The sequence below is a fragment of the Cervus elaphus genome, chromosome 13 (genome assembly GCF_910594005.1).
Source record: "Cervus elaphus chromosome 13, mCerEla1.1, whole genome shotgun sequence".
Lineage (NCBI taxonomy): Eukaryota > Metazoa > Chordata > Mammalia > Artiodactyla > Cervidae > Cervus > Cervus elaphus.
The window spans coordinates 9,182,384-9,197,005 of record NC_057827.1 but is presented as its reverse complement, the minus strand read 5'-3'; the positions used below and the strand labels follow the sequence as shown (position 1 = coordinate 9,197,005).

At 35.5% G+C, this 14,622-nt stretch overlaps 1 protein-coding gene across 3 annotated transcripts in view; it reads right to left on the bottom strand.

Annotated features, from left to right (window-relative positions):
* The window catches only part of GABRG3 (gamma-aminobutyric acid type A receptor subunit gamma3), an 824,838-nt gene that overhangs the window by 184,915 nt on the left and 625,301 nt on the right, over positions 1–14,622 (bottom strand). The gene's annotated exons all lie outside the window — the stretch shown is intronic.

Genomic DNA, 14,622 nt, shown 5'->3' with positions numbered 1-14,622 from the left:
CTATAGGTCAATATCACTTATGAACACAGATGCCAAAATCCTCAACAAAAGCCTAGCAGGCAGACTCCAACAACATATTAAAAAGGTCATACATCATGACCAAGTGGATTTACTCCAGGGATGCAAGGATTCTTTAATATTGGCAAATCAGTAAATGAGATACACCATATTAACAAAGTGAAAGATAAAAACCATATGATTATTATGATTATTTCAATAGATGCAGAGAAAGCATTTGACAAAATCTAACACCCATTTATAATAAAAAAAACTTTCCAGAAAGTAGGCGTAGAAGGAACATACCTCAACATAATAAGAGCCATATATGGCAAACTCACAACAAACATTATTCTCATTGGTGAAAAATTGAAAGCATTTTCTCTGAAATCAAAACAAGACAAGGGTGCCCACTCTCACCACTACTATTCAACATAGTTTTGGAAATCTTAGCCACAGCAATCAAAGAAGAAAAATAAAAGGAATCCAGCTTGGAAAAGAAGTAAAACTCACACTTTTTGCAGATGACATGATTGTCTACATAGAAAACCTTAAAGATGTCAGCAGAAAATTACTAGAGTTAATCAATGAATATAGTAAAGTTGCAGGATATAAAATTAATACACAGAAATCCCTTGCATTCCTACATGTTAACAATGAAAGAGCAGAAAGAAAAATTAAGGAAACAATCCATTCACCATCGCAACAAAAAGAATAAAATACTTAGGTATAAATCTACCTATGGGACAAAAGGCAGTATGCAGAAAACTATAAGACACTGGTGAAAGAAAAAAGTGACACCAACAGATGGTGACATATACCATGTTCTTAGATAAGAAGAATCAATATTGTATACTATACTTTTCAACTTTTCAAATAAATCTATGGATTAAATGCAATCCCTATCAAACTACCAATGGTATTTTTCATACAACTAGAACAAATAATTTCACAATTTGTATGAAAACATAGAAGACCCTGAATATCCAAAGCAATCTTGAGAAAGAAGAATGGAAATGGAAGAATCAAACTTCACTTCAGACTGTACTACACAGCTACAGTCATGAAGACAGTATGGTACTAGTGCAAAGACAGAAATATAGATCAATGGAACAAAACAGAAAGTCTGGAGATAAATCCACACACCTATGGGCATATCTTTGACAAAGGAGGCAAAAATATGCAGTGTAGAAAGAATAGTCTCTTCAACATGTGGTGCTGGGAAAATTGTCAACTACGTGTAAAAGAATGAAAATAGAGCACTTTCTAATACAATACATAAAAATGTCTCAAAAATCTAAATTAAAAATCTAATTAATTAAATCTAATCTAATTAAAAAATCTAATTAAAAATCTAAATGTAAGACCAGAGACTATAAGACTCTTACAGGAAAGCATAGGCAGAACACTCACTGACATAAATCACAGCAAGATCCTTTATAACTCACCTGCCAGAGTAATGGAAATACAAACAAAATAAACAAATGGAACTAATTAAGCTTAAAATCATCTTCACAATAGAAACTATAAACAAAATGAATAGACAGTCCTCAGAATGGGAGAAAATAATAGGAAATGAAACAACTGACAAAAAATTAATTTCCAAAATATACAAGCAGTTCATGCAGCTCAATATCAGAAAAACAAACAACCCCATCAAAGAGTGGGCAAAAGACCTGAACAGACTTTTCTTCAAAGAAAACATACAGATGGCTAATAAACACAGGAAAAGATTCTTGACATTGCTCATTATTAGAGAAATGCAAAGCAAAACTCAGTGAGATATCATGTCACACTGGTCAGAATGGCCATCATCAAGAAGCCTGCAAACAGTAAATGCTGGGGAGAGTGTGGAGAAAAGGGAACCCTCTTACCTTTGGTGGTAATGCAAACTGGTAGTCAACTATGGAGAATACTGTGGAGATTCCTCAAAACTCCGGGAATAAAACTGCTGTATGACCCAGCAATCCCACTGCTGGGCATATACCCCAAGGAAACCAGAACTGAATGAGGCACATGTACCGCCATGTTCATTGCAGCACTATTTACAATAGCTAGGACATGGAAGCAATCTAAATGTCCATCAACAGATAAATGGATAAGGAAATTGTGGTACATATATACAAGGGAATATTACTCAACTACAAAAATGAATGTATTTGAGTCAATTCTAATGAGGTAGATGAACCTGGAGCCTATTATACAGAGTGAAGCAAGTCAAAAAGAGACAAATACTGTATATTAACACACACATATATATAGAATATAGAAAGATGGTACTGATGAACCTACCTGTGGGGTAGAAAAGGAGACACAGATGTAAAGAACGAACTTTTGAACTCTGGGAGAAGGCAAGGGTGGGATTATTTGAGAGACTAGCACTGAAACATATACATTACTGTATGTAAAACAGATGACCAATCTGAGTTTGATACATGAGGCATGGCACCCAAAGTTGGTCCTCTGGGACAACCTAGAGGGATAGGGTGGGACAGCAGGTGGAAGGGGGATTCAAGATGCGGGGGGGGAACACATGTACCTATGGCCAATTCATGTTGATGGATGGCAAAAACAATCACAATATTGTAAAGTAAGTATCCTCCAATTAAAATAAATTAATTGAAAAAAAGTAACCAAAAAAGCTGGGATACATTCATTAATATTAGAAAACTCAGAGTTCAGAAGGAGATTACCAGCAACAAAGAGAGGCATTACATAATGATAAAGAGATGAATTCTCTAGTAAGATATGAATATCTTAAACATGATGTAGAAAGGCAGAGGAACCAGAAATCAAGTTGCTAACATCCTTTGGATCATAGAAAAAGCAAGAGAGTTCCAGAAAAACATCTACTTCTGCTTTATTGACTATGCCAAAGCCTTGACTGTGTGGATCACAACAAACTGTGGAAAATTCTTAAGGAGATGGGAAACCAGACCACCTTACCTGCCTCCTGAGAAATCTGTATGCAGGTCAAAAGCATGAGTTGGAACTAGACGTGGAACAACAGGCTGCTTCAAAATTGGGAAAGGAGTACATTAAGGCTGTATATTGTGACCTTGTTTATTTAAATTATATTCAGAGTACACCATGCGAAATGCCAGGCTGGATGAAGCACAAGCTAGAATTAAGATTGCCAGGAGAAATATCAATAAACTCAGATATTTGGATGACACCACCCTTATGGCAGATGGTGAAGAGGAAGAGCCTCCTTAGAGCCTCTTGATGAAACTGAAAGAGGTGAGTGAAAAAGTTGGCTTAAAACCCAGCATTCGAGAAACAAAGATCATGGCATCAGGTCCCATCACTTCATGGCAAATAGATGGAGAAACAATGGAAACAGTGAGAGACTATTTTTGGGGGCTCCAAAATCTCTGCAGATGGATACTGCAGCCATGAAATTAAAAGACGTTTGTTCCTTGGAAGAAAAGCTATGACCAACCTAGACAGCATATTAAAAAGCAGAGACATTACTTTGCCAATAAAGGTCCATCTATTCAAGGCTATGGTTTTTCCAGGACTCATGTATGGATTCGAGCGTTGGACCATAAAGAAAGCTGAGCGCCGAAGAATTGATGCTTTTGAACTATGGTGTTGGGGATGACTCTTTGAGAGTCCCTTGGGCTGCAAGGAGATCAAACCAGTCAATCCTAAAGGAAATCAGTCCTGAATATTCATTGGAAGTACTGATGCTGAAGCTGAAGCTCCAATACTTTGGCCACCTGATGCGAAGAGCTAACTCATTGGAAAAGGCCCTGATGCTGGGAAAGACTGAAAGTAGGAGGATAAGAGGGAGACAGAGGATGAGATGGCTGGATGGCATCAATGGACTTGAGTTTGAGCAAACTCCAGGAGACAGTGATAGAGAGGGAAATTTTACCTGCTGCAGTGCATGGAGTCACAAAGATTTGGACATGACTTCATGACTGACAATAACAACAACTTAAGTACTATACTCTAGTTAATAAACTAGAAACTCTAGTTGTTTCCAAGTGAGTATGAGTTTTCAACCCTGCAACCACTATGCATGTGCACTGGAATTGAATAACTAAGCGATGAATGGTGGATTAATTAAGCAAATGGAAGCTGGCATTCTAACTACTGAAAGGAGAGTTTGCAGATAAGCAAGGGGAAAATGACAGAACGAATCATGTTGTAATTGATTACAACTGGAGACCTTCATAAGGACTCTTGTTTAGTCATATAACCATATATTTATATGGTTATATATAGAAATATTTATAGATATGTGTGTATACATTTTCCAGAGTGTCATATAAATAGAATCACACAATTTGTAGCCTTTTGCATACAAGCTTCATAGATTTAGGAATATGCATTTGAGATTCACCTATTCACTTGATTATCATACATACATATATTTGTTTGTCTTTTCATCTGAGAGAACTTAGAAACAATACGCCTATGTAGAAATGAATGTTCCTCATACTCAGATCTTGATTTCTCTAATAAAAGTAGAAAAATGGCTAGTTCTAGGACTGGAACATTAAATATATAGAATGAGCCTGGACCATTCTTACTGTAGCACCAGGGAGTAAGAAAGTGTTTTAAAAAAATAATGTTTCATATGTCAAAGGGACAAAAGAGCTAACTGACAGAAATCCAAGAGACCAAAACTAGAACAGTGTAAGTAGCAAAATAAAGTAGAGTTGGATTATAAACCAAACTATAGTATAAAATAAATATTCATAAATTTATCCTGATGTAAATAAATTAATAAATATCAGGGAGAATGACATATTTCCCTTTAGGGGATTTCCAGATTATTTATGCAGATACTCTGTCTTCAAGGAGAAATAGCCTAACACAACACTCCTTATGCGTAAGCTGAACATGCGGACTTCCTCCCAGAGTACAGGGTACTGAATAAAAAGTGGATAAAGTAACTTCACAATGGAGAACTATACCTACATTGGAGGAACCACTGCAGCCAGTGATCAAGGTTAACATCAACAGTGAAAGCCATGTTGACAACATGATGATGATGGGAATTACATTTTACCTCTGTGGTCTTCCTGTTAAAATCCCATTATCCCGTCTAATTGTGAGAAAAACCTTATACAGTTCCCAACTGAGGACATTCTAAAAAATACTTGACCAATACTCCCCCAAAATGTTAAGGTTATAAAAAACAATCAAAGTCTGAGAAAGCTGTTCATAGTCAAGGGGAACCTAAGGAGACATGACAACTAAATTTAATATAGTGTTCTAAATGTACTCCTAAAAAACAGAAAGGATAGTAGGTGGGTAAAAATAAAGAAATGTTGAAGAAAGTGGGGACATTGGTTAATAAAAATATATCAACATCAGTTTGTTAATTTCTATAAATATGCAATGCTAATAATAGGGACACTGGGGATTGGATGCATGGGGACTCTACTATATTCACAATTTTTCTATAAATGTAAGGCTATCCCTAAATAAAAAGCATATTTTAAGGATATCAAAAGATGATGGTTGTAGAATATGCAGTAGGACTAGGAATTTACTGCTACACCAGATTTCAGCAAGTTTTCCTCATCTGAGCTTGAATAGTTATATGGAGCAAATACCAGGACAATGTTGGGCCCTTGCATATTCCTTCCTTGGGTTCATTCTGGGCTAACTGATGCTTAATGAACAACACTATCAAGTGAATGGGCTGAGATTTTATCAACACATTTTGAAAAAAGATTTAAAAACAATTTATGTGGGCAGCAGAAGGGGGTCATTTTTCTCTTTTACAAAGCCTACTGAGAAGTTGCATAACTATTTGGTCTTTGTGTTAGGTACAGTTTGCTACCTGAGGGAGAATACCTAGAAGTGGTGAGAGACTCCTTCAAAAAGACATTAGAGACCTGACAAAAAATTTTTTCACTCTTTTTCTTGACTTAGCCAGAGTGGACCTCTAGTCACCCTGGGACACCAACAAGAGTGAGCAGGAAAGGACAGACACAAGTGTCCCTGGATCACCAGGGCTCACTGAGGCCAGCACAAAGACCACGAGGAGAAGGCTCCTTCCCTTAGCAGGTCCATGAAACTTGTTTGCATTTTGGACCTTGTGGATCTATTGGACACCCTAGTGTGTAACAGAGGCTTCCCTGGTGGCTCAGACGGTAAAGCATCTGCCTACAATGCGGGAGACCGGGGTTCGATCCCTGGGTGGGGAAGATCCTCTGGAGAAGGAAATGGCAACCCACTCCAGTACTCTTGCCTGGAAAATCCCATGAACGGAGGAGCCTGGTAGGCTACAGTCTATGGGGTCGCAAAGAGTCAGACATGACTGAGCGACTTCAGGTCACTTCACTTCTGTGTGTAACATGTAAATGTTAACCTAGTAAATTCATCAAAACAAGTAAAATCATGTCAACAGTTTGAAGTTTAGTCTTTCAAAGAGAAAAATTATCCAACTTCATTTTTTAATTTATTCATTCTTAACTTGTGTAACTCCATGGCTGATTCATGTCAATGTATGACAAAACCCACTGCAATGTTGTGAAGTAATTAGCCTCCAACTAATAAAAATAAATGAAAAAAAAAAAAAAGAATTATAAGCTATTCACAGTTTATTTCTGTTGAAGTTCAACCTAATATCTACAGGGCAAGTAATGTTAACAATACACACTAATGGTTTGTTTTCCTAATTTCAGTAGGGGTAACATATCAAAGTAGCAAAAACAATTTAACCATTAAAGCAAAAATCATTAACCATTAAGTAATTCATTGCTCAATTATTTTTCTATCTGGTTTTACCACAAAGTATATTTGATTTTTAAAAGCTAGGGCAGTAAAAATAGCAAGCACTTCAGTTGGAACATCATCTGATCTTTATACTTTCTAACACTGACATTTACTTTTTTATACATTCTTTAGTAGTTTTCCCACAAACACTTAGTATAAGAGGTATCATGTTACATTATTTGTTTTTGAATAACTACTTATCTATTTCCTTAACTTTATGACCATTTTTATACCCTAGCAGGAAGATACACAGCAACATGTTCTTTGAACTTTTTCAAATGTTTGCTAAAGGAAAAGAGTAAATTAAATATTTGATTATTTGCTAAGTATTTTACCGAAGTAAATTTTATTTTTCAGTTTGAGAGGTCATTTGAATAACTTGCTCTGAGTAGGTGTGACTAGCAATTTTTCTGTAGGGTGCCCTTATACATGTGTATTTTACCAATCAGAGTTAGATGGTGGGCTGGACTAGAGCAAAAAGGTATTATTTTAAAAGATCAGAAATATGTGTTAAGTGATGAAATGTAGGCAGCGAACATTATTGTCCTGAGGCATACACATAAGCCAATATTGCATATTATCCATCAAAATAATCCATGTTACTTGAATCCATTTGACCTCATATAACAGTGTTTTCACTGGCACAATATTTAGCTGAATGAGCTTTTAACATACTTGAACATATGTTCTGTTCTCTGTGGTACAGGGAGTATCCTCCCACCTAGACGTCAGACTGCAGGTTTTAATAAAACTTGCACTGAATGCCAAATTACTTAAGATGATAGTATCAATTTATGTTATTTTAAAAATGCCTCTTTCCACACACTCATCATTGGACACTTTCAAGCAGTTTAATTTTTGCTAATCTCCAAGTTTGGCAATTCACTGTTTTTATTAATATTTTCTGTTTTAGTAAAATGGCGCTCATTTTTGTGTTAAATTTCTATTTGCAATTTTGTTTGTGTAACTTTCCTTTTTGCATCACATGCAAATCTTCCTGTTGTATTGTGGATTCTACTTATGTTTTTGGTATTGATTTGTGGAATTGATCTGTTTAGGGGGATACTATATGTCAGTCTTCTTTCCGTTGAAAATCACAAAATCAAATGCAAATTAATTTAACCAAGAAAATTAATTTATTGGACTGTGTAATTGATAAAATCAGAGGCAGGCCTGACTTACAAAAAAGAATGATCCAGGTACTCAAAAATGCATAAGCATCAAGAATCAATTAATTTCATGGCACTTTTATCACCTTTATCCCACCCTTCACTGCTGTGGTCTGCTTGAGAAGGAGCCCAATTTCTAGTTCCCTCACTTGGACCAGAAAAAGCAGAGTGGAAATTGCTTGAAATGTTTTGACCTGATTATGGGCTACGCAGGCTTTTCTCACCTGACTTTGAGGTCAGACAGAAATAGTAGCATAATTTGTATTTCAGTCTGAAAGTCACAAAAGGCAGTTGCAGACATAGGCATAAGGGATGGGGGATGGAAACTGTATATCTACATATGCCTGTGGCAAGAGATTATAGAGACAGAAATGCCTAAAATCTCTAGAAGAAACTGGGATATGAGATTTAGGGATATAAATTATGGTCAGTGAAAATTGGGGCTAAACACACATGCAGAGGCCCAGAGGGGACACAAAGCTATAAAATGTTTGAGATGAATTTAAGCCTTAACCCTGGACTGATCTCAAGGATCAGGAGCCTATTAATTGGCAAAGATCTTTCACAGCAATCTGCAAAGATGGAGAATGTGGCTCTGTTTTTCAAATGCCCAACTTTCAACAAAAGATCATGACATACAAAGAACCAGAGAAACACAGCACATTTAAAGGAACAAAATAAATCTTCAGAAACAGTCACTGAAGGAAGTACACACATTGTTCTTACTAAATAAAGACTTGAAAACCTCTTTTTTCTCAAAGAATTAAAGAAAAAAATGAACAAAGAACTAAAAAATCATGGAAGTTGTATATGAACAAAATGAGAATCTAGAGATAGAAATTGTAAAATAGAACCAAAGGAAATCTGGAGTTAAAAACTATAGTGACTATTTGAAAAATTCACTAGAGCAGATTCTAACAGGCAAAAATATCAGTAAATATGAAGACATGTCATTTGAAATTATTGAGTCTGAGGAGCAGGAAAAAAGTAAAGTAAAGTGGGCAGAGTATATAAGGAACCTATGGAAAACTATGAAATCAACCAATACAAGCATTTAGAGAATCTCAGAAGGATAAGGGAATAAAAGAAAAGATCAGAGAAGTTATTTGAAGAAACAATGGATGAAAACTTCTCAAATTTGAGCAAATATATGGGTATACAAGTAGCAGACAAGCAATGAAGTAGGATGGATACACACGTGGAGACATAATCGAACTGTTGAAATCCAAATACAAAGCAAGAATCTTGAAACTATCAAGGTTTACATCAATAAGGAACACACTTTTGTCCACTTATTTTCCTGTGAAATGTGAAAAAATTTATTTCATTCTTGGATTCTATAAATGTCATGACTGTATATTATTGCAGAGTTGGGGTTTGCAGAAGGGCCCAAATGGATAGCCCTAGAGGAACACTGAAGACATTTATAGAGGTCATCTACTCAAAGAAAATTTCTTCTAAGTATTTATTTTCAAAGTATTATTTCCCTACAAACTCTATGGTCTCTTCCCTTTCCATTATTCTCCTCTTCTCTCACTCTGTATCTATCACTCTCTCTGTGACTTCAGTTTTTATTTTCTGATGCTAATTCTCTCTTTCATTAGTATTGCTTTTTTCACCATATTCTGTAAGTTTTTCAATTTCATTTATCAGATCACAGTGTTGTCTAATTACTAGTCTATCCATTTGTTGTCTAATTACAAGCCTTTCCCTTCTCCAGGGGATCTTCCCAACCCAGGGATTAAACCAAGGTCTCCTACATTGAAGGTGGATTCTTTACCAGCTGAGTCACAAGGGAAGCCCAAGAATATTGGAGTGGGTAGCCTATCCCTTCTCCAGCGGATCTTCTCAACCCAGGAACTGTACTGGGGTCTCCTGCATTGCAGGTGGATTCTTTACCAGCTGAGCTATCAGGGAAGCCCTCATCTATCCATTTAATGAATCTTAATTCTTGAAAGTTTAGCATTCAAATATTTAACTCTACGAGTTACTATATATATTATCTTCTATTTCTTTAGGGATGTATCAGGTACTTGAGTCTCTCTGAGATTAATGATCTAATTATTAGTTTTCTAAGGTTTTCCTATTTTGTGCCCCAACTCTGTTCTCGTGGAGTGCATGATATCCAGTTGGTGTGCTCCCCAGACTTTATCAGGACTCCACTGTTATTCAGCACAGTTCACTGCAGATTCTTGTTTTCATAGTGTTCAACTGTGGTACCATGCTACTAGAAAACTACTAGAGCTCATTAATGAATTTGGCAAAGTTGCAGGATACAAAATCAATACATTGAAATCTTGCACTTCTATATGCTGACAATGAAAGACTGGAAAGAGAAATTTAAAGGAAAAATTCCATTTACATAGCATCAAAAAGAATAAAATAACCTACCTAAATAGACAAAAGACACGCATTCTGAAAAATTTAAGACACTGATGAAACAAAATGAAGATGACACAAGCAGATGGAAAGTTACACTATGTTCTTGAATTGGTAGAATCAATATTGTCAAAATGACTTACTACTCAAGGCACTCTACAAATTCAATGTAATCCCAGTGATATATGTATGTATATAACAGAATCACTTTGGTGTACACCTGCAAATCACACAACATTGATAAGCAGCTATACTCCAATATAAAATTTAAAAAAAATTAAAAAAGAAACACTTTCTGGATTTTTTGTGATATTATGAACTTATTATTTTATGTTTTTGTAATGCTGGTGGGATTATGGAATATAAGAGAAGTAAATGCTATCCCCAGTCAATCATTTTGTATTAAAAGTATCATTGTTTTATTAAAACTATCACTACTTTCTCTGACCTCGGTCTGAATCTCCAAAAATGCAAGGAAATCTCTTATTATTTATCATTCCTTGACTGTTCTGACTCATTAAAAATATATACTTCTTATGATCAATTTATCTAAGAGAAATGAAATATAGGCTTCATAGATTACTCAAGAATGTTTATTTTTTTAAAAAGTGTAAGTTGCTCAGTTGTGTCCAACTTTTCGCGATCCCATGGACTATACAGTCCATGGAATTCTCCAGGACGGTATACTGGAGTGGGTAGCCTTTCCCTTCTCCAGGGGATCTACTTTCTCTAACCTAGGTCTGCATCTCCAAAAATACAAGGAAGATCCCTTATTATTCAGCATTCCTTGACTGTTCTGACTCAAGTTAAAAACATATATTCCTTATGATCAATTTATCTAAGAGAAATGAAATATAGCCTTGAGAGATTACATAAGAATGTTTATAATAACCTTTTAATAACAATAAAAATAAAATGAGAAACAACCCAAATGCACATTTATGAGGAGGGAAAATAAAATTTGGTTTTTCATTGTGGTGTTATTCATGCAGCACAGTAATACTCATGAAAAAAAAGCAGATAAGATGAAGTAAGTATATTCCACCATAGTCCATTGCTAATCATAACTAAAAACCCTGGAAATAAGTATAAACCAACTCTCAAAAGACTAAAAGCTGGAGAAAGAGGTTAGAATGGCTAAGAACTTTAATACTTCAAGAGAAGACTAGGTAGTGAGTTTCAGGTATTTTGAATTTATATTTCTTATATGTGCTGGCTTGGGAAATTGAGCAGCCTGCAACTTGAAAATGCCAGTGACACAGATACACACATGTGCACACATGTGTCCATGTTCACACATGCATGGGGACACACACATAATACGCGGTCCCTACTTGAAATAAGGAAGAGGATGGCCCCTTTGGGCTACACCATCCCTACTCCAGATGAACAGCATAAAAGACACTGTGCTCCTCATCTTCCCCACTAGGTGCTATAGGGATTTGGGGGTAAAGCACTGTAGAATTCATAAACTCTTCACCATCGTGAGCACAAGCAGTGTTCTTTCCACTCCTCACTTGAGTCTGTGGAGACTGAGAGATAAAGACCTGTCGTTCATCCCCACCATGCATGAAGTAAATAACACAAAATGTTGGCTTTCCAACTCTTCCACCTAAAGAGAAGATAAAGTAAGAAATACATTACATCTATGTATTAAGTCCCAGGCACACAACCAAAATGGTGCATAATGAAAACAACCAGAATTAACAGAGAAAGTTTTAAGAGTAAACTAGAATATGGAAAATGTAACTATAAATGGCCTTGGGTAGTACCAAGTAGGACAAGCTAGAATAGTGCTGAATACAATTTGAAAATAAAATTAACATTCAAATTACATCCTACAAATGTGAACCAGAATGGGCATCTGGAAATGAATGGATTTATTTGTTTTTGCTGAAACAATAGATTTAAATAAGTACAGAAATCTCATAATTTCATACTCAAACTGTCTAGAATACAATCTGAAAATACTAATTATATCAAAAACAGTGAATCAAAATTCAAATGAGAAAAGACAATCAAAAGACATAAATACCAAGAAAACATATGTGGTGAACTTCTTTAACAAAGATTTTAAAGCAGGGATTTAAAATGCTTGTTAAACATATGGGAAAACAGGAAGTCTTGGTAAATAGACAATATAAAAGAACTAAATGAAAATTTTTGAAATAAAAGCTGCAGTAATTAGAATAAAACATTCAATCAATGGGTTCAAGAATGAAATAGAGATGACAGATGAAAAGAATAAGTGGATTTGAAGATAGAATAATAGAAAATTTCAAATCTGAACAGAAAAGAAAAAAAATCAATTGTAAAAATAAGAACAGATCCTCAGAGACCTGTGAGATATAACAAGAGAGCTAATATTTATGTTATAGAAGTTCCAGAATGGGAGAAATAAAGTGTGGTGTGGCAAAAAATTTTGAATAATGGATAAAAAATTCCCAATATTGGTGAAAATGTAAACTTACAGACTTAAGAAACTAAGAAATCCTCCCTGAAATATACACCCCCAAATCCACATAACCTTCCCTGGTAGCTTAGACAGTAAAGAATCTGCCTGTGATGCAGGAGGCCCAGGTTCAGTCCCTAGTTCAGGAAGATCCTCTGGAGAAGGGAATGGCTTACCACTCCAATATTTTCACCTGGAGAATTCCATGGAAAGAGGAGCCTGGCAGGCTACAGGCTATGTGGTCGCAAAGAGTTAGACATGACTGAGTGACTAACAAAATCCATATGCAAACACATCATGATCAAATTCCTGAGATTTTTAAAAATAGAACAAAAACATTAAAAAAACCTCAAGAGCAGTCAAAAAGACATGGAGCATTGCTACAGAGGAAAAACTATTCAGATGGCAACAGATTTTTCATCAGAAATCACGGAGATTAAAAGGAAATGGCACAAAATTTATCACATGATGAAAGAAGACTGTCAACCCAGAATTCTATATCTACAAAATACATTGCTCAGGAATCAAAATGAGAAAGACATTCTTGGATGAAGGAAAACTAGGAGGATTCATTGCTATCAGTTACTCTAAAAGAAGAGCTTATGGTTGCCCGGGGTGGGAGGGGAGGGATATTTAGGGAGTTTGGGATGAACATGTACACACTGCTATATTTAAAATGGATAACCAACAAGGATCTACTATACGGCACATGGACCTCTGCTCAGTGTTACGTGGCAGCCTGGGTGGGAGGGGAGTTTGGAGGAGAATCAGTCCATGCAGTCACTTAGTCGTCTCTGACTTTTTGCGACCCCATGGACTGCAGCATGCCAAGGCCTCCCTGTCTATCACCAATTTTTGGAGCTTGCTCAAACTCATGTCCATCAAGTTGGTGATGCCATCCAACCATCTCATCCTATGTATGCCCCCTTCTCCTCCTGCCTTCAATCTCTTCCAGCATCAGGGTCTTTTCTAGTTCTTCATATTGGTTGGCCAAAGTATTGGAGCTTCGGCTTCAGCATCAGTCCTTCCAATGAATATTCAAGACTGATTTCCTTTTGGATTGACTGGTCTGATTTCCTTGCAGTTCAAGAGATTCTCAAGAGCCTTCTCCAACACCACAGTTCAAAAGCATCAGTTCTTCGGTGCTCAGCTTTCCTTATGGTCCAACTCTCGTATCCATACATGACTACTGGAGGAGAATGGATATATGTATATGTATGGCTGAGTCCCTTTGCTGTTCACCTGAAATTCTCACATATTGTTAACTGCCTATACCCAAATACAGAATAAAAAAGATTTTAAAAAATAAATAAAATAAAAATGGGAAATTTATTTTAAAAAAGAATTGCTAAAGGAAGTTATTTAAACAGAAGGAAATGACAACAGAAGGAAACATGGAACATCATGAACTAAGAAAAGGTAAATGTCTTATTTATTATAACATACTATTCTTCTCTGAAGTTTTTAAAAATTTTTTGATGGTTGAATAAAAAATAACTCTTCTGATGTAGATCTCAATGTTTATAGTAGATATAAATGATGTAAAACAATTATATCATAAAAGGGAGAGGTGTAAATAAAGGAATTAAGAACTTAAACTTGTAAGGGTTCTACAATTCATGTGGTAAACTGTTGACACTGGTGAACTATGATAAGTTAAATATGTAGACTATAATTCCCAGAATATTCACTAACACTATACAACTCTGATTAGGATCCCAAGAAAATTTTTTCTTTAGATAAAAAGAGATATTTAAAAATCTTACACATACAGGGAATGAACTACATTAGATAAGACAATTTTGAAAAATAATAATAAAGTTAGAGGAATCCATACTACCTAATCTAAAGATATAATGAATATTTATGAATATAATGATAAGT